The following is a 6,777-nucleotide window of genomic DNA, read 5'->3' as shown; positions in this document are numbered from 1 at the left end:
CGAAAATGATCAAACCCGAAGTTATCATGAAATCAAAAACCACTTTTCATTGGCTCGATTCCAATCGAATAAGAGTAGCAAATAGCCGAAAATGAACAAACCCGAAATTATGATGAAATCAAAAACCACTTTTCGTTGGCCCGATTCCAATCGAATCAGACTAGCAACTTGCCGAATACGATCAAACCCGAATTCGTCATGAAATCAAAAACCATTTTGCATTGGCTCGATTTCAATCGAATTACACTAGCAATTCATCGAAAATGATCAACCGAAGTTATCATGAAATCGAAAAACACTTTTCATTGGCTCAATTCCAATCGAATTAGACTAGAAATTAGTCGAAAATGAACGGACCCGAAGTTGTCATGAAATCAAACACCACTTTTCATTGGCTCGATTTCAATCTAATTAGACTAGCAATTTGTCGAATACGATCAAACCCGAAGTTGTCATGAAATCAAAAACCACTTTTCATTGGCTCGATTCCAATCGAATTATCCTAGCAATTAGCCGAAAATGATCAAACCCGAAGTTATCATGAAATCAAAAACCACTTTTCATTGGCTCGATTCCAATCGAATAAGACTAGCAAATAGCCGAAAATGAACAAACCCGAAGTTATAATGAAATCAAAAACCACTTTTCGTTGGCCCGATTCCAATCGAATTAGACTAGCAACTTGTCGAATACGATCAAACCCGAAGTTGTCATGAAATCAAAAACCACTTTTCATTGGCTCGATTCCAATCGAATTATCCTAGCAATTAGCAGAAAATGATCAAACCCGAAGTTATCCTGAAATCAAAAACCACTTTTCATTGGCTCGATTCCAATCGAATTAGACTAGCAATTCGCCAAAATCGAACAAATCCGAAGTTATCCTGAAATCAAAAACTACTTTTCATTGGCTCGATTACAATCGAATTAGTCTAGCAATTCGCAAAAAATGAACAAACCCGAAGTTATCATGAAATCGAAAACCACTTTTCATTGGCTCGATTCCAATCGAATAAGAGCAGCAAATAGCCAAAAATGAAAAAACCCGAAGTTATCAAGAAATCAAAAACCACTTTTCATTGGTTCGATTCCAATCGAATTATCCTAGCAATTAGCCGAAAATGAACAAACCCGAAGTTATCATGAAATCGAAAACCACTTTTCATTGGCTCGATTCCAATCGAATAAGAGCAGCAAATAGCCAAAAATGAAAAAACCCGAAGTTATCAAGAAATCAAAAACCACTTTTCATTGGTTCGATTCCAATCGAATTATCCTAGCAATTAGCCGAAAATGAACAAACCCGAAGTTATCATGAAATCGAAAACCACTTTTCATTGGCTCGATTCCAATCGAATAAGAGTAGCAAATAGCCGAAAATGAACAAACCCGAAGTTATCATGAAATCAAAAACCACTTTTCATTGGCTCGATTCCAATCGAATAAGAGCAGCAAATAGCCAAAAATGAAAAAACCCGAAGTTATCAAGAAATCAAAAACCACTTTTCATTGGCTTGATTCCAATAGAATTATCCTAGCAATTCGCCGAAAACGATCAAACCCGAAGTTAACATAAAATCGAAAAACACTTTTCATTGGCTCGATTCCAATCGAATTAGACTAGCAATTAGTCGAAAATATACAGACCTGAAGTTGTCATGAAATCAAACACAACTTTTCATTGGCTCGATTCCAATCTAATTAGACTAACAATTTATCGAATACGATCAAACCCGAAGTTGTCATGAAATCAAAAACAACTTTTCATTGGCTCGATTCCAATCGAATTAGACTAGCAATACGCCAAAAATGATCAAACTCGAAGTTATCATGAAATCAAAAACCACTTTTCATTGGCTCGATTCCAATCGAATAAGAGTAGCAATTAGCCGAAAATGATCAAACCCGAAGTTATCATGAAATCAAAAATCACTTTTCGTTGGCCCGATTCCAATCGAATTAGACTAGCAACTTCCCGAGTACGATCAAACCCGAAGTTGTCATTAAATCAAAAACCACTTTACCTTGGCTCGATTCCAATCGAATTATCCTAGCAATTCGCCGAAAATGATCAAACCCGAAGTTATCATGAAATCAAAAATCACTTTTCATTGGCTCGATTCCAATCGAATTAGACTAGTAATTCGCCAAAAACGAACAAATCCGAAGTTATCCTGAAATCAAAAATTACTTTTCATTGGCTCGATTACAATCGAATTAGTCTAGCAATTCGCAAAAAATGAACAAACCCGAAGTTATCATGAAATCAAAAACAACTTTTCATTGGCTCGATTCCAATTGAATTAGACTAGCAATTTGCCAAATACGATCAAACCCGAATTCGTCATGAAATCAAAAACCACTTTGCATTGGCACGATTTCAATCGAATTACACTAGCAATTCATCGAAAATGATCAACCGAAGTTATCATGAAATCGAAAAACACTTTTCATTGGCTCAATTCCAATCGAATTAGACTAGAAATTAGTCGAAAATGAACGGACCCGAAGTTGTCATGAAATCAAACACCACTTTTCATTGGCTCGATTTCAATCTAATTAGACTAGCAATTTGTCGAATACGATCAAACCCGAAGTTGTCATGAAATCAAAAACCACTTTTCATTGGCTCGATTCCAATCGAATTATCCTAGCAATTAGCCGAAAATGATCAAACCCGAAGTTATCATGAAATCAAAAACCACTTTTCATTGGCTCGATTCCAATCGAATAAGAGTAGCAAATAGCCGAAAAGAACAAACCCGAAGTTATAATGAAATCAAAAACCACTTTTCATTGGCTCAATTCCAATCGAATTATCCAAGCAATTAGACGAAAATGATCAAACCCGAAGTTATCATGAAATCAAAAACCACTTTTCATTGGCTCGATTCCAATCGAATTAGACTAGCAACTTGCCGAAAATGATCAAACCCAAAGTTTTCATGAAATCAAAAACCACTTTTCATTGGCTCGATTTCAATCTAATTAGACTAGCAATTTGTCGAATACGATCAAACCCGAAGTTGTCATGAAATCAAAAATCACTTTTCATTGGCTCGATTCCAATCGAATTAGACTAGCAATTCGCCAAAAATGAACAAATCCGAAGTTATCCTGAAATCAAAAACTACTTTTCATTGGCTCGATTACAATCGAATTAGTCTAGCAATTCGCAAAAAATGAACAAACCCGAAGTTATAATGAAATCAAAAACCATTTTTCGTTGGCCCGATTCCAATCGAATCAGACTAGCAACTTGCCGAATACGATCAAACCCGAAGTTGTCATGAAATCAAAAATCACTTTTCATTGGCTCGATTCCAATAGAATTATCCTAGCAATTAGCCGAAAATGATCAAACCCGAAGTTATCATGAAATCAAAAACCACTTTTCATTGGCTCGATTCCAATCGAATAAGAGCAGCAAATAGCCGAAAATGAACAAACCCTAAGTTATAATGAAATCAAAAACCACTTTTCGTTGACCCGATTCCAATCGAATTAGACTAGCAACTTGCCGAATACGATCAAACCCGAAGTTGTCATGAAATCAAAAACCACTTTTCATTCGCTCGATTCCAATCGAATTATCCTAGCAATTAGCCGAAAATGATCAAACCCGAAGTTATCATGAAATCAAAAACCACTTTTCATTGGCTCGATTCCAATCGAATAAGAGCAGCAAATAGCCGAAATGAACAAACCCGAAGTTATAATGAAATCAAAAACCACTTTTCGTTGGCCCGATTCCAATCGAATTAGACTAGCAACTTGCCGAATACGATCAAACCCGAAGTTGTCATGAAATCAAAAACCACTTTTCACTGGCTCGATTCCAATCGAATTAGACTAACAATTAGCTGAAAAAGATCAAACCCGGAGTTATCATGAAATCAAAAACCACTTTTCTTTGGCTCGATTCCAATCGAATAAGAGTAGCAAATAGCCGAAAATGAACAAACCCGAAGTTATAATGAAATTAAAAACCACTTTTCGCTGGCCCGATTCCAATCGAATTAGACTAGCAACTTGCCGAATACGATCAAACCCGAAGTTGTCATGAAATCAAAAACCACTTTTCATTGGCTCGATTCCAATCGAATTGTCCTAGCAATTCGCCGAAAATGATCAAACCCGAAGTTATCATGAAATCAAAAATTACTTTTCATTGGCTCGATTCCAATCAGATTAGACTAGCAATTATCCGAAAATAATCAAACCCGAAGTTATCATGACATCAAAACTCACTTTTCATTTGCTCGATTCCAATCGAATTAGACTAACAATTAGCTGAAAACGATCAAACCCGGAGTTATCATGAAATCGAAAACCACTTTTCATTGGCTCGATTCCAATCGAATAAGAGTAGCAAATGGCCGAAAATGAACAAACCCGAAGTTATAATGAAATCAAAAACCACTTTTCGTTGGCCCGATTCCAATCGAATTAGACTAGCAATTCGCCAAAAATGAACAAACCCGAAGTTATAATGAAATCAAAAACCACTTTTCGTTGGCCCGATTCCAATCGAATTAGACTAGCAATTAGCCGAAAATGATCAAGCCCGAAGTTATCATGAAATCAAAAATCACTTTTCATTGGCTCCATTCGAATCGAATTAGAATAGCAGTTCGCCAAAAATGAAAAAACCCGAAGTTATCATGAAATCAAAAACCACTTTTCATTAGCTTGATTCCAATCGAATTATCCTAGCAATTCGCCGAAAACGATCAAACATGAAGTTAACATAAAATCGAAAAACACTTTTCATTGGCTCGATTCCAATCGAATTAGACTAGCAATTAGTCGAAAATGAACAGACCTGAAGTTGTCATGAAATCAAACACCACTTTTCATTGGCTCGATTTCAATCTAATTAGACTACCAATTTGTCGAATACGATCAAACCCGAAGTTGTCATGAAATCAAAAACCACATTTCATTGGCTCGATTCCAATCGAATTAGACTAGCAATACTCCAAAAATGATCAAACCCGAAGTTATCATGAAATCAAAAACCACTTTTCATTGGCTCGATTCCAATCGAATAAGAGTAGCAAATAGCCGAAAATGAACAAACCCGAAGTTATCATGAAATCAAAAACTACTTTTCGTTGACTCGATACCAATCGATTTAGACTAGCAATTCGCCAAAAATGATCAAACCCGATGCTATCATGAAATCAAAAACTACTTTTCGTTGACTCGATACCAATCGATTTAGACTAGCAATTCGCCAAAAATGATCAAACCCGATGCTATCATGAAATCAAAAACTACTTTTCGTTGACTCGATACCAATCGATTTAGACTAGCAATTCGCCAAAAATGATCAAACCCGATGCTATCATGAAATCAAAAACCACTTTTCGTTGGCCCGATTCCAATCGAATTAGACTAGCAACTTGCCGAATGCGATCAAACCCGAAGTTGTCAGGAAATCAAAAACCACTTTTCATTGGCTCGATTCCAATCGAATTATCCTAGCAATTCGGCGAAAATGATCAAACCCGAAGTTATCATGAAATCAAAAACCACTTTTCATTGGCTCGATTCCAATCGACTTAGACTAGCAATTAGCCGAAAATGATCAAACCTGAAGTTATCATGAAATCAAAAATCACTTTTCATTGGCTCGACTCCAATTGAATTCGACTAGCATTCACCAAAAACGAACAAACTAGAAGTTATCTTGAAATCAAAAGCCACTTTTCATTGGCTCGACTCCAATCGAATTAGACTAGCAATTCGTCGAAAACTAACAAACCCGAAGTTATCATGAAATCAAAAACCGCTTTCCATTGGCTCGATTCCAATCGAATTAGACTAGCAATTTGCCAAAGACGAACAAATCCGATGTTATCATAAAATCAAAAACCACTTTTCGTTGGCTCGATTCCAATTGAATTAGACTAGCAATTTGCCAAAAATGAACAGACCAGAAGTTATCATGAAATCAAACACCACTTTTCATTAGCTCGATTTCAATCTAATTAGATTAGCAATTTGTCGAATACGATCAAACCCGAAGTTGTCCTGAAATAAAAAATCACTTTTCATTGGCTCGATTCCAATCGAATTAGACTAGCAATACGCCGAAAATGATCAAACCCAAAGTTATCATGAAATCGAAAAACACTTTTTATTGGCTCGATTTCAATCGAATTAGACTAGCAATTAGCCAAAAATGAACAGACCTGAAGTTATCATGAAATCAAACACCACTTTTCATTTGCTCGATTTCATTCTAATTAGATTAGCAATTTGTCGAATACGATCAAACCCGAAGTTGTCATGAAATAAAAAACCACTTTTCATTGGCTCGATTCCAATCGAATTAGACTAGCAATACGCCGAAAATGATCAAACCTGAAGTTATCATGAAATCAAAAACCACTTTTCATTGGCTCGATTCCAATCGAATTAGATTAGCAATTCGCCGAAAATGATCAAACCCAAAGTTATCATTAAATCGTAATCCATTTTCATTGGCTCGATTCCAATCGAATTAGACTAGCAGATTGTCGAGAACGATCAAACCCGAAGTTATCTAGAAATCAAAAACCCCTTTTCATTGGCTCGATTCCAACCGAATTAGACTGGTAATTCCCCAAAATCGAACAAACGCGAAGTTATCATGAAATCAAAACCACTTTTCATTGGCTCTATTCCAATCGAATTAGACTAATATTTCGCCAAAAACGAACAAACCCGAAGTTATCATGAAATCAAAAACCACTTTTCGTTGGCTCGATTCCAATTGAATTAGACTAG

This window comes from Olea europaea, unplaced genomic scaffold (assembly GCF_002742605.1).
Source record: "Olea europaea var. sylvestris unplaced genomic scaffold, O_europaea_v1 scaffold679, whole genome shotgun sequence".
NCBI classification, from domain to species: Eukaryota; Viridiplantae; Streptophyta; class Magnoliopsida; order Lamiales; family Oleaceae; genus Olea; species Olea europaea.
Note: the sequence above shows the minus strand (reverse complement) of the source record.